The sequence below is a fragment of the Macaca mulatta genome, chromosome 14 (assembly GCF_049350105.2).
Source record: "Macaca mulatta isolate MMU2019108-1 chromosome 14, T2T-MMU8v2.0, whole genome shotgun sequence".
Taxonomy (NCBI): Eukaryota; Metazoa; Chordata; class Mammalia; order Primates; family Cercopithecidae; genus Macaca; species Macaca mulatta.
In genome coordinates, this window is record NC_133419.1 from 77,866,327 (window position 1) to 77,892,865 (window position 26,539).

The 26,539-nt window shown below is 41.7% G+C and overlaps 1 protein-coding gene across 28 annotated transcripts in view; it reads right to left on the reverse strand.

Moving 5' to 3' along the window:
- Window positions 1–25,037, reverse strand: part of PAK1 (p21 (RAC1) activated kinase 1) — a 149,189-nt gene extending 124,152 nt beyond the window's left edge. For 11 of the 28 annotated variants that reach the window (XM_077963985.1, XM_077964000.1, XM_077963968.1 and 8 more), the window contains exons 1-2: window positions 24,252–24,912; window positions 2,244–2,409 (exon numbers count right to left, since the gene is read on the reverse strand). The gene's annotated coding sequence lies outside the window, so the exon portion shown is untranslated. Of the gene's footprint in view, window positions 1–2,161; window positions 2,410–24,108; window positions 24,913–24,980 lie in introns of those variants that run through there. The other 17 variants (XM_077963992.1, XM_077963988.1, XM_077964001.1 and 14 more) reach the window with 5 other exon arrangements.
- Window positions 25,038–26,539: the final 1,502 nt, after the last annotated feature.

Below are 26,539 nucleotides of genomic sequence, written 5' to 3' on the forward strand. Positions count from 1 at the left end.
GAGAACAGGGAGCAAAGATTCAAATCAGACATACATGCATCTTCAAGGAGCTCCCATTCTGACAGCATAGACAAGCATGACAATTGATGATTATCTTTCAGTCATGAAGACTTTGTTTCAAATCCTGGGTCTGCCCTTACTAGCTAAGGCAAGTAATTTCCTTTCATCTAAACTTCAGACTCCTTTTCTGTGAAATTGAAAGCAATACCCTCAGTCTAACTGAAAGTATTAACTTGTGAGTATTTGGAAAGATAATTATTTAAAGCACCCAGCAGAATGTCTGATCCACAGTATATATGCTCAGAAGGTATTTACTGAATTAATGGCTTACATAAGAGTATCAACTCTAGGGGTAGAGTTGGGAAGAAAGAACATCCCAGCATTATGTTTTCTCATAACCCTGGACCCACTGAGAGAATGATGTTTGCCTGATCATGTGGGTTTCATGTTCCCCAACTCTCATGCATTAAAACCACAAGCCCCACCCCAGCATTAAAAACCTGAAAGAACCTGGCAGGTCCCACACAGTGACTAGGGATGAAGGAAATAGCTGTCTGGCCTGCCCATATTTGCAAAGGGAAGTAGGCAGCAGAGCAAGGCCTAAAAAACCCAAGACCTGAAATCCTGCAAATCCTTATGATTAAAGACTAGAAAAGCCTTGTTAAATACAAATATCTCTGCAAGGTGAAGCTGGGATGAAGAATTAGGAGCCATCAGGGATTTATGGAACTCCATGGGCCACAGAAGTTCTCCACTCTACATAGATATTCCTTCAAAAAACTATATTGGCATATCTACTGTGGGTCAGGTGTTGAAGCAGCAGAGGACTTAGACTTGGTTCCAGCTTTTGAGACACCGAGAATATCAGAGACTGAGATCACAACGAAAAATGGTTTCACCACTAAGGTCCTGACATACTGCTATACAGTGGGCTGCAACTGCCTGCAGAAGTGACCCAAGTTTCCCAGTTACCAAGTTTCCTCCTCCTCTTTTTCAATCCATTTACCACAAAACCTGCCATCTCTAGAGGCCCTTCTCTGGGCAAAAGAGCTTGCCTATGTGCCACAGGAGTTTAGAATGGAAATCTGACTAACAGCAAAGCTCATACCTTACACCACCTATAGCCTCTGGAATCAAACTCCACAAAACACTTTAAAACCACAGAACAAGAAGTTCTGATATATTTATTTTAAGACTTTAGGGAAACAGTTCTGAGAAGATAGAACTAAGTCTTCTGAGAATATCTCAAATATTTATTGACTACCTATTATGTTCCAGCCACTACTTTGAATGCTTTATATCTTAGCATATGAGAAAACAGCAGACACAGGAAAGTATTCTCACTCCCAGCTTCTCCTCACCCTTCTCCCCTGAAGCAGGTCATCAGATCCTCATTCAAGAGGTACCCTCCTTATTTCCAGAGGAAAGGCTCATTTTTCTCTGAAAACACAGGGACATACAGAAAAATCTGAACAAACCGGCCTTGCTAAGCTCCCTCCAACCCTGATCCTATTTATTACCATTACATCATACCATCTTTGTCCAATCATATTTCTCCATGACTACCCACTTCTTCCATCAAACCTAAACCTAAAAATACACAAGTTTGCCTGTTTCTTTGCGTCTTCATTTCCTTAAGAAGACTCCCATGTCATGTAAAACTTGTATTAAATATATTTGTATGCTTTTCTCTCGTTAATGTCTTTTGTTACAGGAGCCTCAGCCATGAACATAGCAATGGGAAAAATATTTCTTTTCCCCTATATTTATATATATTAGCATCCTCAAAACAACCCCGTAAGAGAGCTATTATTGTCTCAATTTTATAAAGAAAAGACTAGGTTCACCGAAATTAAGTGACTTGCCCAAAATCACACAGTTAATAAGTGATGGAGCTAAAATTCATAAGTAAATTGGCCACGTCCACTTTGAAGTCTTCATTTCATTTTTTCCCCTGCAATTCGTATTTCATTCTAATGATAACCCTGTGAGGCAGAGTATCAACATAATTTCATTTTACAGATAGGAAACTGGTGCCTAAGGAAGTGATATTACTTTCTGAGAAACAGGTCAGTAAGTGGCAGAGCCACAGTTTGTACTCAGATTTCAGGCCCTCAAATCTGCACTCTTTACACTACCCCACAATTCCTCTTATACTTGCCTTGCAGAGAGGTGTAGTGAAAATATACTTAATAGGGAGTCAGAAGTGCTGAGATGTGGTCTTGACTCTGTAACTAACTTACATTATATAATATTGAATGCGCTGCTTTTCTTCTCTTGGCTTCAGTTTCTCATCCATAAAATAAGGATGTTGAATTAGACATCTCCTAGGGTCCCCTTCAGCCAGTAACCCAACTAGTCTATGAGAAGCAGTTTCTCTAGTTTCCTTGCCACTCAAGCAGTAACTTTCTAAAAGAAAAAAAAAAAAAAAGACTGGTTATTTACAGTATAGACAAAGGTGGAAAATGCTCAGCACCAAAGACTAGAAATTACCCATTCAAATGCATATTTACCTTCCTCAAACACCCTAGATAAAAACAAAGAAAAAGCCATAAGCCACCTAATAACAGTGTTGGCATATCTAATAACATACCAAGTAGGAGTAAAGAGTATGTCCATGGTAGGATCTAAGATAGAACACTTCTTAGTGGATCCCTAACACTTCTATTCACTAGCTTTCTCTCTTCCTAGGTTGGCACATCAGCTCTGCCTCACTTACAGCAAATCAGGCTTATGACTTTAACTAAATCCCACCAGATCTAAACAATCTACAAATGACTTTTGACTAATATTACAGAACAAAAAAATGAAAGCCCTGGATGTAAATTCTTCCATGCCAAGAAGGAAGAAATGGGATATATAAGATTTTGGAGGCCAGGTGTGGTGGCTCATGCCTATAATCCCAGCACTTTGGGAGGCCGAGGCAAGCAGATCGCCTGAGGTCAAGAGTTCGAGATTAGCCTGGCCAATATGGTAAAACCCCATCTCTACTAAAAATACAAAAATTAGCCAGGTGTATGGTGCACGCCTATAGTCCCAGCTACTTGGGAGGCTGAGGCAGGAGAATCGCTTGAACCCAGGAGGCGGAGGTTTCAGTGAGCTGAGATTGCACTATTGCATTCCAGCCTGGGCGAAAAGAGCAAAACTCAGTCTCAAAAAAAAATTTTTTTTGGAAAAATTATTTCCCTGTCTGCCCTAGTTTCTTCATATATAAAGCAAGGGAGCGAGTCCAAACCGATTCTAAACACTTTTCCCACTCAAACTTAACATGAACTTGTAAGTATTCTATATTTAGAAAATGTGAGATATATTTTTTAAAAAAACAAAACAAAACAAAAAACAAGAGGGAAAAGGGCATGGTATTACAAATTTTAATTACCTCACAGAAGAAAATAAAAAGGAATGAATTATAGTGCCAGGGAAGAACATAAAATATGTATGGTCACAGCAAGCTGAATACATATTAGTTACAAGAGCAAAAGGAACTGCACTATCCCTGTTTAACAGTCGAAGTAAATAATTCATATAATGCCCCAGGGTAAGACTGCAGAGGCAGAACCCATGTTCATGCAGTTAAACCAGAGCTGATCTGAATATGATCAAAGTTCCAACACCAGGCTGGGTGCAGTGGCTCACACCTGTAATCTCAGCACTTTGGGAGGCTGAAGCAGGAGGACTGCTTGAACTCAGGAGTTCAAGACCAGCCTTGGCAATATGGCGAAACCCCATCTCTTCAAAAAAATACAAAAAAATTAACTGGGTATGGTGGCCGGTGCCTGTAGTCCCAGCTACTTGGCAGGCTGAGGTAGGAGGTTGAAGCTGCAGTGAGCTATAATCAGGCTACTGTACTCCAGCCTATGTGACAGAGCAAGACCTTGTCTCGAAAAACTAAACAAATAAATAAATAAGTAAATAAAATTCATACTACTTTAGCCAAGTATCATCATTCATATTCTCTAGATCTTTACCTATTAATATGCTACATTATGAACTAGGTACTTCCACATATATTTGTTCATTTAATTGTCTTAACACCCCAGTGGTTATATTCCCTATTTTACAGAAGGGGAGTCTGAAACTCAATGAGGTAAAAAAGACCAGGATGAGAATCCAAACTCTGGCTCCAAGTTCAATATACTCTATCCGTATTATAACCTATCTCCTTCGTTGTACAGGTCCCTCAGACACACATTATCCAGTTTTATATCTCACAACAACCACCACCTTGTGAGCTAGACATTCAAGATTCCTCATGAACTGGTCCCTATCCATCTTTCCAGTTTTGAAATGGATGCTGTTGGCTGCCTACCCAGCATCCATTCCCTTCTTCTCCTTTCCTAACAGAGCCCAGACCTTTTTTCTATCAGGTGTTCATCCCTCATCAAACAGTTTCTAAGGCAGTTCTCAAATTTTAGCAAGAAACCAAAATCATCTGGAGGGCCTGTTAAAACATAGATTCCTGGGTCCCACACCCAGAGTTTTTGATTCGTAAGTCTGAGATGTGGCTCCAGAATTTGCATTTTTAGCAAGTTCCCAGAACACAACACTTTGAGAACCACTGTCCTCAAAGAAAGCTGACCCCATTCCTAGCTCCAAGAGTAGGTCCTGATTGTACATCCAAACCAAACATGGTAATTCCATTCTCCTTGCCAGTGATTAGTTCTTGAATCAGATTTAGGTTTACTCAATCAGCACCTGGCATGTCCCTAGAAACTCTTGTAGTTCAGGGATGGGCAGGTGATCTATATTGATTCAATTTGACTGAGGAGAAGAAATTTGTGCCCATTTTGTGAAATAAAGTCAGTCAATCTCTCTCCCTTTCTCTCTCATCCACTGGTGAATAAAAAAGCTTATCTCCCCAGCTGGTCTTGTCAGTCAATTTACTACCATGATGGAAGCCAGCTTGTGGATAAAGGTAACACAAGTATGGTAAAAACTTCAACATGGTCTCGATCTCCTGACCTTGTGATCCGCCCACCTCGGCCTCCCAAAGTGCTGGGATTACAGGCGTGAGCCACCACGCCCGGCGTCTCTACTAAAGATAGAAAAAATTAGCCGGGCGCAGGGGCGGGTGCCTGTAGTCCCAGCTACTCGGGAGGCTGAGGCAGGAGAATGGCGTGAACCCGGGAGGCAGAGCTTGCAGTGAGCCGAGATTGCGCCACTGCACTCCAGCCTGGGCGACACAGCGAGACTCCGTCTCAAAAAAAAAAAAAAAAAAAAAAAAACACTTCAACATGATTTCAGCCAAATTTGAGTCAGAATTTCTGTTTACAGAATTCCAAATGATACACAATTTGGTACTAGAAGAGGGTACAGCCACCTGACTATTCTCTAGGGCGCAATGTGTACACCGCTTTGCTCAACACGTATTCCAACTCCTTTCTAGCTTAGCAGGCACTACAGAGGTCGAAAACAAAAAAACATTACTTCTCAGATTTCCTTCTAAATGTGATTTAGGTTCTGCCAATCAGATGCTCTCAGACTAGATACTGATTGGAACTAAATTGGATGATGGGAGAGACTGGCACAGAACATCCCTTTTGTTGGAACAAACTGCAGCAGCAGCAGCATAGCTCTCTATCTAGCAACTGTAGCAACAGGTTCCTGATTCTGGCAAAGAGCAACATCCTTGAGGACTCAGTTATTTAATGTAGTTTGGGGAGTTTGTTCCTGGAAGCCCAGCCTGCGTCCATTTCTTCAATTCTCCCAAAGATTCCTAAATCTCTCTGATATTCTTTAATAAATCTGTTTTGCTTAAACTTGCTAGAATGGACTCTCTTGTTTGCCCCTATTAATAAGAGCCATGACAAATAAGATAACATATAATATCTACTATCATATTCCCGTAACACCTGGCCCTTTCCTACCATGTCTTTGCATCAGCTCTTCTATCAGTGTGGAATGTCGTCCCTCAAAATCACCCCATTTGGGCCGGGCGCGGTGGCTCAAGTCTGTAATCTCAGCACTTTGGGAGGCTGAGACGGGCGGATCACGAGGTCAGGAGATCGAGACCATCCTTGCTAACACGGTGAAACCCCGTCTCTACTAAAAAATACATAAAACTAGCTGGGCGAGGTGGCGGGCATCTATAGTCCCAGCTACTCGGGAGGCTGAGGCAGGAGAATGGTGTAAACTCGGGAGGCAGAGCTTGCAGCGAGCTGAGATCTGGCCACTGCACTCCAGCCTGGGCGACAGAGCTAGTCTGTCTCAAAAAAAAAAAAAAAAAAAAAAAATCACCCCATTTGCAAAAGTTATCTACTTCTTCCATGAAGAGATTTACATAAAGAGGAAGAAAGACTTACATAAAGGAAGAAAGACTTGACAGGAGACTGAGCCCTGAAGAATGAGTGGTGTGTCATCTGGTAGAAAGGGACAGGGAGGAAGGAGAGGGCTATTTCAAGTGCAAAGATCAACGTTTACAATAGTAATAAGGTGTCTCTTGCCACCAAAGACTGCACCTGCACCTACAAATTCACAACTTCTTAAGAGTTGGAAATGACACCACTGCACTACTAGTTTTTGCTCAAAAAATTAATGTTGAATACAAGTGAATTTTACAGTCAGTTGTCAGTAATTACTAAGCACTAATAACTGTATTTAAAAAAAGAAATACCATACTAGAAGCTATAGGGAGATTCCCATAGGAGAGATCACAGTCTCCCACTCTTGGAGACTTACAATGTAGAAGGAAACAAGGATACCTGAAAAGATCAAAGACACAACATAAAAACTATTTTTTAAGTGCAAATTCATATAAACAACAGTAAAGAAAAAAAAAGATTCAAGTAGCTGAAGTAACTAAACCTAGATGTTATTCAGAGAAAATGTCCCTAGAATTCATTAATTCGCCAAATATTTATTAGGCATCTACTATGTGCTAAAAATTGTTCTAGGTGCTGAGGACGACAGAGAAGCAAGCAGAGAAGGTCTTTGTTTTCACAAGGCTTATATCCTAATTGAAAATTAGGAACAAAGGTTTTGAGGGCAGGGCTATAAATTAAAGCACGTCATTTAAAATCATTTTAGCTTCTCTACCCTGTAATGATAATGATAGCTGACATTTGTTAAGGCCTTCTTATGTGCCAAAATTTGCTAAATGCTTTACAACTACTACCTCATGTAATCCTAATAACAAACATATGAAGCAGGTACTATTATTATTTTTTTTTTTTTCCTTTTGAGACAGAGTCTCACACTGTTGCCCAAACTGGGGTGCAGTGGCATAATCTCGGCTCACTGCAAGCTCTACCTCCAGGGTTCATGCCATTCTCCTGCCTCAGCCTCTCGAGTAGCTGGGAGTACAGGCGCCCGCCACCACGCCCAGCTACTTTTTTGTATTTTTAGTAGAGACAGGGTTTCACCATGTTAGCCAGGATGGTCTTGATCTCCTGACCTCATGATCTGCCCGCCTCGGCCTCCCAAAGTGCTGGGATTACAGGCATGAGCTACCGCACCCGGCCGAAGCAGGTACTATTATTAGTACCATTTTGAGTATAAGGAAACCAAAACTGCAGAGGTTAACTAAAACTACTCCAGCCAGATCACAGTCAGAAAATGGCAGGGCCACAGGATTCAAAGTTAGGTCAGTAGCAGAGGTTTTTAACAGCTACACAATACACAGAGAAAAGAAAATTATATTTACATGTTACAGCCTTGTTGAAATATGAGGTATGGAATTATTAATTTGGCGTGAAGTTCATCACCTCTGTCGTTGTTTTTCCTTATTCTATAAAGTGAGCTGTTAGACTTCCAAAACTAAGGTCGTGTTCAACTTCTGTTTCCATGGTTTCAAAAACAACGTGAAAAGATATTCAGGTGCCTGGTCCAATTGTTAGTAAAAAGGTGCTTTGAAGGCTACGGCTCTGCAGTTCTTATCCACTGGCTGTGACCATGTGCTTCCATGGCTTCATTAAGGATCGCATTAGCATTACATTAATTGGTATAAACAGCTGTAGCACAAACCTCCAGCAGATAGGAGGCTAGAGGCACAGAGAACAAAGGGAGAGGCAGGAAAGCAATGATTGGCTGACCTGAAGCTGTCTAGGTCAGGCATGGCATTTGGTCCCTCTTCATTTCTAAGTTCTCATGAATGTGGACGCCCAGTTAGCAGCCCAAAGCCTTTCTCATTTCCATCTCAATCTCCAGGAAGAATTACAATGAGAATAACAGCTATTGAGGCAGAGAACAGATTCTGAATATTAAAATACACACTAGGCAGGAGCTGGCAAAAGGAAGAGTAAGAGAGGTTTTCCTTTTGGTCTTAACAAAGCATGACAGTCAAATGCTACCATACACCTGCTGTATAAGCTCTGTATCAGACAAGACCTTTCAAGGACCTTTACCAAGTCCCTGCAATTATTATTCACTTCTTATCTCTATGCATTTATGAGGCATCTCTGAGGTACCAGACTCTGATGCAGCCATCATAGGAATATAATTTAAAAAACACAATCCCAACCTCAGGGAACTAAATCTAATGGAGGAATGAGCATATACAGAGGGCATTCTTGTTACGTGAGGGTAACTACTATCCAAAAATACCACTTAAAGTTAACTGACAAGGGACCAAAATTTCTTAGTAAATTTTTTTTAAATGTTGATGGGGCCTTTAATTTATCAAGACAAACATTTTAAATTTTTTATAATTCCTAATAAAACTTGCTACATTGCCCACAAAGCTAATTCTTAGAACAATGAACATCCATCACTTCACATTTGGCTTTCAAAACATATTGATAAGAGGATCAATTTTATAAAAATATTCAAGAGCTTCATCAATTTTTCCCAAGGGTCTCTTTTAATCCTTTGTTACTCAAATCATTGTCCTCTGAATGTCCTGTTATCTCATTACCCACGTTAATTTTCCCTTCAATTTTAAATCGGTCTAACTTTACCTAATCCTCCTTTGTCAGTGATTTGTGTGTGATTCAGGCCATTATCCAATATTGCCTTATTTCAACTTCCTAAAATTTTTCAATGTTCATTTTAGAATCCATTTGTATTATATTGTTCAATGTTAATAATCCTACCATTAGAAAAGCACTTACTGACAAAGAGGGGTGACTGTACAGACCTTGCTGGTGAGCAGGGAGGGATGTTTGAGTGGGGGCTAATTTTATAAGTCCCTATAGATAACAAATGAACTTCAATACTAATTATAGCACAAAGGATGGGGAGAGTGTACTATGAAAATTCAAGAAAGTCTGATGAATATATGTCAAGGGAGTGCAACAGTAAACTATTGTATTCAATCATTCAACAAATATTTATTAAGAGCCTACTACCTGCCAGGCACTTATCAAGATACTGAAGATACAGCAAAGAAGAAAACAAAGTACTACCCTCCAGGAACTTAAAATCATGAATGGGAGGATGAAAACTGGGGAAGCCTACATGGAAGAACTGGCATCCAAGTCGTATCTTGAGGAATAAAGAGTTTTAAAAGCATAGAGGAAAACAGAATTCCAGGCTGAGGGAATAGGGTAATATGATATGAAATGGAATGAAACTGAAACCACCTATTTAGAGAGAGTGAGTAGGGTCAGAAGAGACGCTGAAGAGGTAGGTGAGGTCAAATTGTTAAGTTCCCTGAATAACTAATTTACATATTATCCTATAAACAATGGAGACACACTGATGGCTTTTGGGCAGAACAGTGACAGGATCAGAAATATTACTCCAGGCAGAATAATGAATAAATAAGAGGGCAGAAAGACTGGTTGCCAGGACACTAGTTAAGAGGTTACTAAAAGTCAAGGGAAGAGATGATTAAAGTCTAAATCAGAGCAGAAAGGATAAAGAAATAAAAATAAACTGGAAAAAAAACTTCAGAGATAAAACTAACAAGGCTTGATAATCCATTGGACTGATAACATGAGCTTATTCATTCTGCAAATATTTACAAGCCTCACTGTGTTCCAAGCACTGTACTAAGTGATGAGGTACAATGGTGACCAAAAGACACGACTTTTGACTCCATGGAGCTAAAAGTCTAGACATAACCAACAGTCAAATAAATATAGAATCACAAATCATTATAAATGCCATTACAGAAAATAACAAAGTGCTGTAAGAGGAAAACAGAGGGGCTCTTCTTTAGATTAGAAAGGTCCTGGTTTACAGTAGATAATGAATATTTGTTTATTGAACGAGAAGGAGAAGCCAGAATTGTGAACAGCAAACCAAGGGTAAAGAACAGGTGTGAAGGCCCTGAGGCAAGACAGACTTTCACAAACTCTGTAGAATAGGCAAAAAAAAAAAAAAAAAAAAGATGAAAAGGAAAAAGGGAGAGAGAAAAAGAAAGAAAGAAAGAAAAAAAAGAAGGAAAGGAGGAAGGGAGGGAAGGAGGGAGGAAGCGAGGGAGTCAGCCAGTCAGCCAGCCATTGAGGTACAGGATTATTAGGTACATCTGTGGCTAAGAAGTTTTTTGTTTGTTTGCTTGCTTTAAAAAAAAAAAAAAAGGGCCGGGCGCGGTGGCTCAAGCCTGTAATCCCAGCACTTTGGGAGGCCGAGACAGGTGGATCACGAGGTCAGGAGATCGAGACCATCCTGGCTAACACGGTGAAACCCCGTCTCTACTAAAAATACAAAAACTTAGCCGGGCGAGGTGGCAGGTGCCTGTAGTCCCAGCTACTCGGGAGGCTGAGGCAGGAGAATGGCGGGAACCCGGGAGGCGGAGCTTGCAGTGAGCTGAGATCCGGCCACTGCACTCCAGCCTGGGTGACAGAGCGAGACTCCGTCTCAAAAAAAAAAAAAAAAAAAAAGTAAGTTTGGCACCATGAGCATCATTAATGGCCTTAGCAAGAGCAGTTATGATGGGGTTGTGGAGACAGGAGGGGAGTAGGCTGCAGAATAAATAGGAGGTAAGGTAAATAGTTGTAAATAGCTATTTAAAGAAGACTAGCTTTGAAGGAAAGTAGAGATAGGGTTTATCTAGAAGCTGACATGGGATCTCATGAGCACTTTTTTTTTTTTGGTGAAGAAAAGGAAAATTATTTTCCTTTAAGTAGAATATTTGAAGGCTGCTTAGGATAACTCAGAAGGCAAAATTTAAGGATGCTGTAAAGTGAGGAGTCTAAGATGGGACCATGGGAAACAATCTAGAAACATGTGGAGGAGCAAGCGAAGAAGAGATGAGGAAAGAGAACAGAATTACTTCTTTCATTGTAAAAGAAGGGGCAAAGGAAGGAATGGGTACAAATCCAAGTAAATCCTAAGTAGGAATATGAAGCTTCTATTTTATCTGTGATATATGAGGCAAAGTCTGGAGGGTGGGGGCAGAGAGAGGTAAACGGCAGAAAAAAAGTGGCAGAAGAAGAAGAAAACTGAAGACAATACCGAAGAAAAGTATGCAATTATTTCCAGAGATGGAAAACAGGCAGAAAACTAGGCTTGTGGAAAAAGTAAATGAATCAGTTGAATGGGCCAATTCCTGAAGAAATCATCAAAAGAAAGGCTGTAGTGGTATTTTCAGTTTGCAAATGTCAAATCCTGTCAAGAGTCCATTAGGTCTTCTACCCCTTGATCCAGTAATCCCACCTATAGAAATTTATTCTAAAAAAATAATATTTGAAAGAAGAAAGCTATATGTAGTGTTATGGGTAAAATTACAGTATAATTTATAGTAGGAAAAGAAAAACCTAAAAACCTACACCTGATAGTTTTATGTGTCAACTTGGCTAGGCGATAGTCCCCAGTTATTCAATTAAACATTAATGTAGGTGTTGCCAGGAAGGTATTTTGTAGACGTAGTTAACATCTACAAGCAGTTGACGTTAAGTAAAGATCATTATCCTCCATAATCTCGGTGGGCTTCATCTAATCAGTTGAAAGGCTTTAAGAGCAAAACTAAAGTTTCCCAAAGAAAGAATTATTCTACTGGTTCTGTTTCTCCAGTAGAACATTGACTGATACAATAGTTTTAGGTAAATTATGGAATATCATCTTAAATTTTACAATGAAGACTAAAGAGTAACATGGAGAAATGTGTATAAGTCAAGAAAAAAGGGCAAACAACAAACTTAGGTCTACATTATGATTACGACTACATGTATGTTTATGTATGTCTACATATACCAAAAAAGGAAACAAAAAAGGGTTGTCAGGATGGCATCATAACTAAATTTTAAATTGATTAATAGTATTACAAAAGTTTGTGAAACAAAGCCTTTTTTTTTTTTTTTTTTGAGACGTAGTCTCGCTCTGTCGCCCAGGCTGGAGTGCAGTGGCGTGATCTCGGCTCACTGCAAGTTCCGCCTCCCAGGTTCACCCCATTCTCCCGCCTCAGCCTCCCAAGTAGCTGGGACTACAGGCGCCCGCCACCACGCCCGGTTAATTTTTTGTATTTTTAGTAGAGATAGGGTTTCACTGTGTTAGCCAGGGTGGTCTGGATCTCCTGACCTCATGATCCGCCCGCCTCGGCCTCCCAAAGTGCTGGGATTACAGGAGTGAGCCACCGTGACCGGCCAGCCCTGTTATTTTTAATGGAACAAAGTTAGTAACATTATTCATGTTAAGCTTGTGTGGCCCTTTAAAGAAACCCATACTAATCTAAAAGAAAACAGCCAATTTTGAAACACTGCCTTGGATAATACTAAAAAGAGTTGACCCACTAGAAGGCAAATAGGCCTTCAAGGGTCTCAGTTCAATGCCATTTTTCAGTAACATGTAATTCCTCAGCTTAAAGGAAACGAAGAAAGATCCAGAGTAGCAAAGTAGCTGCTGATCGACTTTAAGAATTTTCCACGTCCTGCCAGGCCTGGCAGCCGGCGCCAGTAGACACAGTTACTCAGGAGGCTGAAGCAGGCCAATGGCGTGAACCCGGGAGGCGGAGCTTGCAGTGAGCAGAGATCGCACCACTGCACTCCAGCCTGGGCGACAGAAGATTTCGTCTCAACAAAAACAAAGAATTTTCCACGTCCCATCGCTAGGCACGGTGGCTCACGCATGTAATCCCAGCACTTTGGGAGGCCGAGGCAGGTGGATCACAAGGTCAGGAGATCCAGACCATCCTGGCTAACACAGTGAAACCCCGTCTCTACTAAAAACACACACACACAAAATTAGCCGAGGGCGGTGGCGGACGGCTGTAGTCCCAGCTACTCGGGAGGCTGAGGCAGGAGAATGGCGTGAACCCGGGAGGCGGAGCTTGCAGTGGGCCGAGATTGCGCTACTGCACTCCAGCCTGGGAAACAGAGCGACACTCCGTCCCCCCCGAAAAAAATAAGTCATGTGCCTCAAAAAAAAAAAAAAAAAAAAGTCATGTGGACCACAGTTGGAATTCTGGCTCCACTTTCACTCATTTTTTCAATCAAAAAATATTTGTTGAGTGCCTATTATAGGTTAGGCACTGGGGATACAACAGTGAGAAAAAAAAAAAGATGCGGGGGGCGGGGCTTTTAAGAAAACGGGTAGTATGTTAAAACTCATTCTCTTAAAGGTGCCAAGCCTTAAAGAGAAATGATTATCTGGAGTGTAGGGTCTAGTAGGGTAGACACAGATATTCATCAAATAACGCCACAGAGTATCAAGTAAGAGTATAGTTCCATGTAAGCAAATAATGATATGGATGCTAAAGTGTTTAAGGGTGTACTGATACCTGCAACTTATTTTGAAACACTTCAAAATAAGATAGGTTAATGAATGGATCAAGAGATATATAGACATGCAATAAAGCAAACTGCAAAATACCACACAGTCTAAATAACAGGCATATAGGTGTTCACTGCACATACTCCCCTGCCAATGTTTTATTTAAAAAATTTTTTAACATACATAAAATTAAAGAAATACAGTATAAAATGAAACAGTTTCAAGAAGAGTCAGCCTACAGGAAAATTTTTATGAAAAATTCAGACTTTGAGAGGGTCCACTTACGACAGATACCCAGAGGCAGTCTCAAGACCACTTGGAAACTTGTATTAATCAATTTATTCTTCATCAATATTCATTCACTTGTTTTAGCTGACAATGAAATAGAGCATTCTAATCCCAAGAAACTATGCTGAAAGTGCTTGCTCATGTCCTCATTCTAGCACTCTAGAGAGAAGAGAGACTTTGGCAATTACTAACTGTTTCAATATATAAAATCAGACTTGATAATCCCCTCAGTCCCTTCGGATTAACTAGGATATTACACAGGGTAGCATTCTGAAAGGTCTCTTCATACCACTCCAACTTCATCTCAGACCATTTACTCTTGCTTCCTATACAACAGCCATAATGGCCTTTTTTTTAGTTCCTCTATGTTGAGCTAAACCAGCATTATCCAATTGAAAGATAATGTTAGCCTTAAAAACAAACCACATATGTAATCTTAAATTTTCTAGTAGCCATATTTTAAAGTTTGTAAAAAGGTGAAATTAATTTTTAAATACATTTTAACCCAATATATTCAAAATATTAACAATTCAACATATAACCAATATAAAAAGTTAATGAGTTATTTTACATTATTTTTTCAGTATTGTCTTCAAACTCTGGTATGTATTTTACACTTACAGTGCATCTCTATGTGAATCAGCCATGTGCTCAACAGCCACACTGGCTAAGTAGCCACCATACTGAGCAGCACATCTCTAAACTTTTACCTACCTTCAGGGTCTTTGTGCATTTAAAATGTTCCCTCTGCCTGACATGCTTTTTCCCCTCAATGTTCTGCATGACTAAAATCTATTTATCATGCACATCTCAGTTGAAAAGCATCATTTCCTCAATGAAGTCTTTCCCTTATCACTCCAAAACTCTCTACATTAGTCTTTTGTAGGACTTAGCAAAACCTGCAACTGTGCACTTGTATATCTACTTACTTTTCTCTGTATTACCCTCTGGAATATAATATTTGTAAGAGCAAGGACAAGGACCATGCCTGTATTATTTATGATTGTATCCTTAGTACTAAGTGCAAAAGCTTGGCACACAGGAAGAAATCAATAAATATGTGTAGTCTAATTAAGGAATAAATAGAAGCACTATAGAGTTTTACAGATGCTCCTTGACTTACAATTAGGTTACGACCTGATAAACCCAACTTACGCTGAAATACTTTAAGTCACAAATGCATTTAATATACCTAACATACCAAACATCATAGCTTAGCCTACCCAACCTTAAACAAACTCAGAACACTTACATTAGCCTACAGTTATGCAAAATCATCTAACACAGAGCCTATTTTATAATAAAATGCTGAATATCTCCTGTAATTTATTAAATACTGCACTGAAAGTGATTGGATGGGTATTCCAAGTATGGTTTCTACTGAATGTATACTGCTTTGACACCATCATAAAGTCGAAAAATTGTTAAGTTGAACCACTGTAAGTCAGGTTCAGTTGCATTGGATTGGCACATATGTGAAAGTGTGTGTGCGTGCGCGTGTGTGTGTGTGTGAGTGAAGAACAATATACTCAGCAGCCATTCCTAACTGTCCTGGAACCTTTATCACACAGTCAACTAAGTCAATTGTCCAGCAAGTAGCAATGGATAGGAAAAAAATGATTCTTTGAAAGAGTCAGAGGAAACTATAAATATATTTTACCATTCTCCTAGGAACCTAGAATTTTTTAAAAAGTGCCACTGGTCAGGGCAGCACCCGAATGATAAGGAGCAGGTGACCAGATGTAGAGACAGAAAATACGAATTAAAGATTCCGGTTTGCAACTTCCCAGCTATATAATCATGCCACTTAACTTCTGTTCATTTATAAAAATATGCCTTAAGAACAGAATTAAGTTAAATGAGACTCTATATAAAGGGTTTTGAAAACAGTAAAGCACAAAAATTATATATACAATCTTATATATAATCTCTAGAAAGTCCAGGAAACTTAGACTTTTCAAAAGTCTACCACGATGGGTTTTCTAATTTTGCTCACCTGGTTCTTTATTTTTTTAAGTTACTTTACAAATTACATACATAATTTATTAAATTAAGCAAAATCTATCCTGGATACCAAAAAAATCTCAGACTCTGGACTGGTCAGATAATTCCATATGAGAAAGTAAGTGGGAGGGAACGTTATAAAATAGTAATTCTTGGGCCGGGCAAAGGCCCAAGTATTGTAATCCCAGCATCTTGAGAGGCTGAGGTGGGCAGTTCACTTGAGCCCAGCCTGGGCAACATGGCAAAACCCTGTCTCTACAAAAAATACAAAAATTAGCTGGGCTTGGTAGCATGCCCCTGTGGTCCCAGCTACTTGGAGACTAAAGTGAGAGGATTGCTTGCTCCTGGTAGGGCAGGGCTGCAGTAAGCTGTGATGGAGCTACTGTACTCCAACCTGGACGACAGAGCAAGACTCTGTCTCAAAAAAATAAATAAATAAAATATTAACAGTAATTCTCCAACAGGTAACTGAAGAACCAAGAGCCCCTCCAACTATACCAAGTCCCTCTTCACCCATCCCCCAAACTGGAAATTTAAATTTTGTTCTTCTAGCCCACTGGGAACTATTTCCATAGTGAAATACTGTTACTGATGGACTATGTCCTTTTGTATTACAGAGAAAAAGTGAGGGCAAGGAGTAGGTGAGAAGGTTAAGAATCACTGTCAAAATATTTGAGCTAAGAAGTTGGCATCAAACTCAACACATCTATATGACAGCTAAGGAAAACTGAGTCTCAGGATGGTTAAGTGACTTGCTGTGGTTACACAGTAATAATTTTTAAAAATGTCTTCAAGGCCAGGCGCGGTGGCTCACACCTGTAATCCCAGCACTTTGGGAGGCCAAGATGGGTGGATCACGAGGTCAGGTGATCGAGACCATCCTGGCTAACACAGTGAAACTAAGTTAGTGAACCCTGTCTCTACTAAAAATACAAAAAATTAGCCGGGCGTGGTGGTGGGCACCTGTAGTCCCAGCTACTCGGGAGGCTGAGGCAGGAGAATGGTGTGAACCCGAGAGGTGGAGCATGCAGTGAGCCGAGATCGTACCACTGCACTGCAGCCTGGGCAACAGAGCAAGACTCTGTCTCAAAGAAAAAAAAGTCTTCAAATGACAGCTTGGTATCTCTGCTCCTAAATTTCCTCATCTGTAAAATGAGTTAGCCCACATCAGTCTAGCATGTTACAGCTTACAAATTGCTGTCATTTGTGATGACATACAATTGCTGTATCCACAGAGTTTACCTGATCTCTACACCACCACAAAGGTCTAAGATGGCTATAGTGTAATAGAAAAAGCATGACGGGCAGGGCGCGGTGGCTCAAGCCTGTAATCCCAGCACTTGGGGGAGGCCGAGACGGGCGGATCACGAGGTCAGGAGATCGAGACCATCCTGGCTAACAAAGTGAAACCCCGTCTCTACTAAAAAAATACAAAAAACTAGCCGGGCGAGGTGGCGGGTGCCTGTAGTCCCAGCTACTCGGGAGGCTGAGGCAGGAGAATGGTGTGAACCCGGGAGGCGGAGCTTGCAGTGAGCTGAGATCCGGCCACTGCACTCCAGCCTGGGTCACAGAGCGAGACTCTGTCTCAAAAAAAAAAAAAGAAAAAGAAAAAGTATGATGTACTGAACAATCAAAAGAACCTGGCTTCAGATCTTAGCTGTGCTGTGTAGCCTCAGAAAGTCAATTAACCTCTTTGTGTTTTCTATCAAATGAATATGAAACAACACCTGTCCTAGCTAACCCAGAGAATTGTCCAAAGAATAAAGTCAGATAATATCAGTAAAAGTATTTTGTACATTATACAAAAGGCCCTTCATCATCTGGGCCCTGCCTCCTCTCTGCTCTCACCCCTCCCCACCTTACACCCTATCTTCTAAGCATACTAAACTACACAGGGCTCCCCAAACATGCTCTCAAATCTTCTGCTCACATATTGCTCTCTCTTTCGAGAGGGTCCATCATCTCCCTTTCTTCTCAACCCTCCCTGACTGTGCTTCGTTAACCCCTGCTCATTTTTCAGAACCCATCTTAGATGTCACCTCCTTTAAGAATGCTTGCCAGTCCACCTCCATTTCAAGTGCAGCAGATGCCCTTCCTCTGTGTTCACATGGCACTTGCATTTATCTCCATATTTTTGTCATTTTTTGTCTCAATGTAGTGTAATTGTCTATGCACATGTCTATTTCTCCCGGAAACTATAAACTCAAGGGTAGAGGCTATGATTCATCTGTTTATTCAGAACCTGTGACAATGCCTGATGCATAGTATTTATTTAGCAAATGAAGGAACTTAAAATGGCAAGAAAAATACTACTTTTCATATAATACTTACGTAAGACATTTATGCAAAATATTGTAATATAAGACAGTGCTTCTCAACTTTGCATATAAGAATCACCTATAAACCTTTCAAAATAGAGATGCCAAGGCAACTCTTTTACATCTTCACAAGTAATTCAAGTGCACAGCCAAAATTAAAACCACTGCTATACACCATCATAGTCATAAAATTACAACTACTCTACCTAACATCTATATAGCTCAGTATCTTACAATTCACTTTTACATATATTATTAATTTAATCTTCACAAGAACTCTGTAAGTTAGGTATTATTTCTTCCAAATGAACAAATAGAGATTTAAATAAATGTCCAAGTAGCTCTTTGTCTAACTTTAAATTTTGTGCTCTTCCTTATACCCTCCCTTGGAAAGTGCAGTAATACACAAAGTACTATGAGAACGAGGGTTCCAGTGAGGAAGACATCAATCTTAGCTTTGTGGGAATAAAGGAGGAAATAAGGAAAGCTGGACCTTAAAGATACAGGCAGGCAGATGAGGGTGGAAGCCATGCATACACTGTCATTGTCATCTGCCATCCCCAAAGATTCAAAAGGCAGATTCTATAAAGGAGAAAATGCTCTTGCCAGCCTCAGTTAGTACTTACAGTCTGAAAGGTAAAGAGATATTGGAGAAGGCTGGAAGTAGAAAAGTAATAAAAGAAAGCAGTCCATAAACAAGAATGGATTTCCCAATCCTGCATGCAAATTACCTAACCCTGACTCCAGGAACAAAAGCCAAGACATAATTGACTTTTTATAACTAAGAATTAGATGAATTCTACAGTCAATCAATACCACACAAACTCATGAGGGATGAATGAACCTCTGGTTCTTTCTAGACTTACTACTACACTATTCCTCAAGAAGGGATAGTCCGGAGAAGCCTAGCACATACATGACTTTCCCCATCTCAAAAACTAAAAGAATGGGAGAGAAGAAGAAGATATTCATGAAAGAAAAGGCTCACAACAAAGGTAGAAAAATGTAGTACATTAAGTTAATAAATTTATGATGGCACAGGGAAATATTCAGGCACAAGTGATTCCAAATACTGGATAAAGCCTGATCTGGCGGCTTCAGTAAAGAAGTATTATCTTCTAAGTCTGCAACATCATGACCATCTGACATAGGGTTTTATCAGCAATTATCCTTTCTAATTCAAACTGTGGACTTCAGTCAGGGTTTTCTTAGGGAGAAGAAGCTAAAGAGATTAGGAACCAATTTAAAAGGACATGTCTAGTGCCCCAAAATTTAGTTTGATAGAGTTTAAAAGGCTATATGTTATAGCGGCAAAGTAAAGTACTACACTTAGAATTTTAAAATGTGGTTTAAAATGAATATTCAGGCATTTGTTAATGATGTGCCTCTGAGCAAGCCAAGACTTCTATTAATATGATCCTCAGCCTCCTAACTCGTAAAATGGGAATACCTATCTCATAGGGCTGTTATGAAGATTGAACAAAATAACATCCAGGAAAGATGTTATTATTTTTCCTGTATTAATGATAAATGTAATGAATGTAAATCTGTCTTCACCAAGCCTTCTAATACACAAAAAAACCCATACTAAATGGAAACTTTAACTCTCACTGCAATATATTTATTTGCAAAACATTCCTATATCCTCTGTGCAGAAAAATTAAAATCAGCCTGTGTACTGAAAATAGCACATAGCTGCTGGAGTCAGATGGACATGGACTAGAACTGTCGGTCTGCCACTTACTTGCAGCAAAACCTCAAATAAGCTCCCTTTACTAGTATGACTCTCAGGCTTCCTCACCTATGATACAGAGATACCAACAATCATCTCATAAGGTTATTCTGAGGGTTAAAAAGAACATGTTAAACATCTCATGTAGGGCCTGGTACAGAACAGGTATTCAATAATGTAAGTCATTTTTAGTAAGCTTACCACCACCTAACAACTAACAAGCAAATTATACTTTTCAAAGATTCCTTTATAGTCATTATTTTAATTGCTTCATGATCCTGTAAACTAGTCATAGCAACCATTACTATCCCCATTTTATAGTTGGGACAAAACACAGAGATAAAAATTACTTCTACAAGGTCATGCAGTAACATACACTAAAGAAGGTCTCCTAACTTTTCCAGGGTTTCATTTTCCCCCACTACAAATTACATTACCCCTTAGAAATTAAAACACCATCTGTGAAGATATGTTTTTTTTTTTTTTTAATAATTGGCATACAAAAAGACCCAGAAGGAGGAAATACTGGTGTGGGAGAATGTTTTTAAATTTTTTATCTTCAAGTTTGAATATACTGACTATTAATTTTGAATCAATGCATTTTTCCTTTTGTTTTTAGTTGGTATGTAATAATTGTATGTATTTATAGGATAGAGTGATATTTTGATATGTATATGTGTAATAATCAAATCAGGATAATTAGCATATTCATCACTTCAAACATTTATCATTTCTTCATCATAAAGTCAAAAGCCTCTGTTTTTAGATGCATATTACGTTTATAGCTTTTCAAAAATATACAATAAACTGTAGTGAGATGTATTCTTTTGATAACCTTAAACTTGTCTCTTTACTATGCCAAAAAGAAATATTTTTCTCCCACTTTCTGGTTATCATTTTGAAAAATAACATGGAGAGGGATCACAAAAATCATTAAAACCAGCAACAACAGAATTAATTAATGTCTCAAATTGGCAACTGCTGATTCTACCTTGATTTTTGTTTTAGTTTTCCCCAACAAAGCCCATGACCTCTTAAAATTTTTTAAAAGTCTGCCTGTCGAAATGATGCTTGTTTAACAAATCATTCCTAAATTGAGGGAATCAAATAGAAAGGCAGCTTTCTCCCACCTTTATGATCATATACCACCTTTTTTCACCCCTGTATTTCATCTCTTCATTTCAGCACTTATCATGTCATACTATCTCTAGCTCCTTAAAGACTTGGGCTGCACTCTTGTATATAGCTGAACATCCTGCCCAGCACAGGGTCTGGCACATGGTAGAGGAGGACTCATAATTTTATAGTAAATGGATGAATAAATGAAGTCACTCTCGCAGAAGGAAGCTAGGAAAGGAGAAAACTGGGCATGGTATCTTAGGGCTAATAAGAAAGTGAAAGAAACAAAGCATTTTAAGAGCTTCACAAGGAAGGGAAACCTTTGTGTGGAGTCAAACAGACCCTATAGAGCACTAGAGAAAGACAAAAACCACAGGAGACCAGGAAGAGACAGTTTTAAGTTAAAAGACTCAAAAGTTAAGAGTGCTCATTTAGACTTGCAAAACCAAGTTGCAAATTCCCAGGAAACAATCCTGGCTTGGGATATTGCAACAGCAGTTTTCAGGTGGTGGTTAAAACAAACAAAAGACTGGGCTAAAAATTCTTGCAGGCTTTGGCTGGAGACACATAGATGTAGAAGGGAAAAGCTCAACCTAAAATGAATCCCCCAAAAATGTGAGGATCCCCTTGGATTCGCATATTGGACCATGATTCCTATTCATTCTGAGAACTGTTCTTTAGTAAAACCCCAATGTAGCAGCTAGCAATACATAGGATTAAATCATCTTATATTAGTCATTCAACAAATACTTGAGTGCCTGCTATATGCAGTCACTATTCTAGGCACTAGGATTAAAGCAATGACCAAACTGACAAAACTTCCCAGTCTCAGGAAGCTTTCATTCTATTGGCAAGAGTGGGGTGGGATGGGATGGGATGGGATGGGATGATGTCAAGCAGTGAGTGCTATGGAAGAAAAACAGGGGACAGCGGGAGCTGGCAGGGTGCTTGTTTTTATCAAGAGCAGATCTTTTAACCCTGTGGTTCTCAAACTTTAGCAAGCATCAGAATCATTTAAAGGGCTTATTAAAGAAATTCACAGGCTACCGAAAAAAGGCACAAGCTCAAGTAATTACAATAGAGTGCTATAGAAGACCATAAGAGTGGTATGTGTATGAGCCAGAGGATGGAAGAGCAACTCATTCTACGCAGGAAAAGGAAAGACTAAGGGACTGCATCGCAAAGGCCCAACAAGGACACCTCCACAGGCAGGTAAAGGGTGGAAGGGAAGCATCCAGGAAGAAAACAGAACATGCAAAAGCGAAGATGAGAGTGGCAGGGGAGCCACAGAAAGTGAGGCTGCAAAGGCAGGCAGTGGTCTGATGCCTGAGAGTTTCTTATTCCATGTTAGTCTGAAATTTATCTTCAGAATATGAAGAGTCAGGGGTAGGGGGCATTGATGTGGTAAGGTTTTGTTTCACGGAAATCTTTCTGGATGCACAGTACCTTCCTTTGAGGCACTGCTTCCTTCAAACCTAGCACAGGGACTCAAAACATGCGCTTAGTAAATGTATATTGAATTGAACTGAACAAGCTTTTTACCAAATGCCCTCTTATGGATGAGGCAGGTCACCTTCCCTGCAGGACTCACTTTGGCCAAGAGAAGACTTGTAAAACAGGTCCAGCAGCCTCAATTATTGCACACTACTACCTGTACAACTGGAGTCCCCCAGAGATTAGGGCAGACCTTCATTGTTTACTTGTCTACCTCACCCATTAGACTTTGAGCTCTTTGAAGACAGGGAATATCTTAATAGACTGAATCCCCATAGCCTTAGCAAGAGGCCTGAAACATAGTAGCTCTCCAAACTCCAGTAATGTTGGATAAATGAATTGACTGAATTAGCAAATTCACCAAGGCAGACACATGAGTTCATGTAGTTAAGCGTATGGATAAACTTCAGGGAAAGTATGGGAAGTTTTCAGCGTCAATGTTCCCAAAACCCTTTTTGAAAGGCATAGTTGCTAGTTGGGGGGGGGGGGGTTCTACGCACGTGATTTAGAATTTTCCAAATAGGAACCAAAATGTTGTAAGTGCTGTGGTAGAAATCTCACCGGGCCAATGGGAAAAAGTCAGTTCTGTCTGAGAGGAGGGACAGGATGGAGGCCAGCAAAGATTTCACAGTGTGGGAATTCTTCAGTGGACTCTTGAAAGCTGAGTTGGTGCTTGCTACCTGCCCGTTTTGGGGCATAAAACCAAACTTCTGGAGCTTTTAAGGCTGGAAGTGACCTGCTCAAGGTCACACAAGAAGTAGATGAAGCCACAAGGTAAGAGATGAGGTATCTGTACTGATAATTCCTACTTTCTCCTGACAGAGTTGAAAGAGAACCCACAAATGTAGGAGGCAAAATTAAAGATTTTTCTCAAGAACAATTCTTAAAGTCAAGACTAACGAATTGAATTTTTATTAGTAACCACAGAACTAACCCTTCCCTTCACTGTTCAGTTTTTGTTAAGAGTAGAACAATTATCCAAGGGGTTTAAAAACCAAGGACGTTGCTCACAACCCACTACTTCTCAAGTATTCTTCCAAAACATTCCCAGTAATGTGTATTGTTGAAATAGGATAGCGAAGACTACAACAATCATGTCTTTTCAAATGGATTAATGAACATAAAATAACTATAAATCTCCTTTCCCGGTTGTTTTTCACTTCCCAAGTTACAGAATATTCCGCGGTGGGGGAGGGGCTGCGTAAGTCAAGTCCTACCAGCCCTTATTTTTCAGGGAGTAAAACCCTAAAGGTGACTGTCCAAGCCTAGAAGGGGTCATTTATTCCATGCAGAAGGAACTGGGGCGCCGCTTTGCTGTGCCTCCTCGTAGTGGGACAGGGTGAGCTCTGCAGGACTGCAAAGTTCGGAAGGGACTCGGTCCCGGACCGGTACCCGTGGGGGCTCCCGGCCCCAGCCTGGCCTGGCCCCGCCCCGCCCCTTCCCTCTCCCGGGTCTCTCGATCGCCCGGCGTCTGAGACCCGCGACCCCGCCGGTGAGCGCACGGGGGGCCTTTGTTGGCCCGACGGGAGCGGGCCTCGCTGGGCGACGCCCGCCTCACCTTACCTGGAGCCTCCGCCGGCCCAAGCGCCCGGCCCCGCCACGCGAGATAAATGGGCCCAGACCCCTACTCCACCCGTCCGCACCCCCGCGCCCCAACCCTGGCAGCCCGGGACGCGAGGGGTACCGGGCGGGAGGCCCGCTCTCACCTTCCGCGCTCGCTCAGCTCCTCTCGGCTCCTCCTCCTCCTCCCGATGGTGGGTGCCGCCGAGCCGGGAGTGAGGGCGCGAGTGTGTGCGAGCTACCGCTTCACTTTCTCCCTCCTGCCGCCGCCGCGCCGCCAGTGCCGGGGATCCCCTCAGGACAGGGGAACTGCGAGGGAAGGGATGATGGGGGGGCGGCAGGGAGCGAGGCGACGCGGGGCGGGGGCAACGGTGGGGGGCTGAGGGGCGAGGTGCGAAGAGCTCGGATGGCCTCTGAGGCAGGAGATGGGAACTGGATGCGGAGACCAGGTTCTTCGAGGGGGCTCACGAGAGCGCGGGGCTCCGTGAAAAAGGGAATAAGAGTCCGAGGGGGAAAGCGTCTATGGAGGAGGACGGCGGAGCCTGCGAGGGAGGCGCAATAGGCGAACGAGGGGGCGGGAGCGTGTGGGGGAAGCCGTGAGGGGGCGTCTACTGTGCAGCCGCCACCTTCGGCTCCGGCTGCAGCCGCGGCAGGGCCGCCTCCCCCGCCTACAACTGCGCTATTGTACGCCGCTCGGCGGGCCTGACCGCCTAGTTCACTGGCTCCCCTCCTCCTCCTTCTTCCCCCTTACCCCCGCCCTTTCCCCCTTCCCTCCCCCCCGGCCTTTCCCCCTCCCCGGCGCGGCGGTGGCTCCGGCGGAGCCGTGCCCGCCCCGCCTCCCGCAGGTGGGAGGGGGCGGGGAGCGCCTGACCGACCCGTAGGAGCGAGGCCAAACCCTGGCCTGCAGAAGGGCGAACGCCTGGGATTGCGTCATCGGCGCGTGACGCCAGAGGCTGGGGAATCACCCGGCTGCTGCGTGACGTCATCGCGTCGCGTCACTCTTCTCGGTCCGCTGTCCTTGGCCGGCAGTTTCCGTGCAGCATTTCTACCAGACAATTTTGGGACTATTTCTGGGAGGGCTAATGGTGTAGCCAGGATGGAGAAAGACGGCTAACTTCCGTGGCTGAGGATCCTCTTCAGGTTAACGAAGCACCACCGCATCTATAAACTCGTTGTCAAGGGCTGAAGTTGAAAACTCTCCGACGTTGTGTGATCGCAGAGCCAGACGTGTATTATGTTTTCTTTGTGTGGGAGGTGGGAGAGGGGACGGGGATGGGAGGAAGACAAAGAAATTATAACGGAGAAGTTTGAACTACTGTGAACTGATATAGGATTGTGAATTGATATAAACAAGAGTTAAGTTCCTGTGGCATATTTCTGGTCACAAGACATCACCAAACTTCTAAAGAACAAAACACCTCTAATATCAAACATTGACATCAATGTGACTTATACATACATTTAAGAAAGATTAATAAAAAGAGGCCAGACCAGGTGCCTTGGCTCACGCCTGTAATCCCAGCACTTTGGGAGGCCAAAGTGGGCAGATCGCTTGAGCCTAGGAGTTTGAGACCAGCCAAGGTAACATGACAAAACCCCATCTCTACAGAAAAATAAAACCCAAATACAAAACATTAGCCAGGCATGGCAGCACACACCTGTAGTCCCAGCTACCCAGGAGGCTAAGGTGGGAGGATCACTTAAGCCCGGGAGGTCAAGGCTACAGTAAGCCATGACCACACGTCTTTGCACTTCAGTCTGGGCGACAGAGTGAGACCTTGTTTCAAAAACAAAACAAAAAACAAAAGCCTGGGCACAGTGATTCATGCCTGTAATCCCAGCAATTTGGGAGACCAAGGCAGAAGATCACTTAAGCTGAGGAGGTCGAGGTTGAAGTGAGCTGTGATCATGCCACTGCACTCCAGGCCAGGAAACAGAGTGAGTGGAATAAACAGAGTGAGTGGAATAAATAAGTAAGATAAGTGTCTCAAAATAAACAAGATCATTATTTACCCAATTTTTCCAGTTCAGGGTTGAGAGTGGCTAGAGCCTATCCCAGCAGCTCAAGGTGCAAGGCAGGAACCAACCATGTATAGAATGCTACACTATTCCAGGGTGCACTCACATGCACACCAACACTCACTCAGACCAGGACAATTGAAATATGCCAGTTAACTTAATGTGCACATCTGGCCAGGCGCGGTGGCTCACGCCTGTAATCCCAGCTCTCAGGGAGGCAGAGGCGGGAGGATTGCTTGAGCCCAGGAGTTCGACACCTGCCTGGGTAATATAACGAGACCCCATTCTCCACAAAAAGGAAAAAACAAAACAAAACAAAAAAGACAAAAAATGTGCACATCTTTGGGATGTGGGAGGAAACCAGAGTACACAGAGAAAACAGAGTCCAAACTACACTGGTGACCCAGGCCAAGAA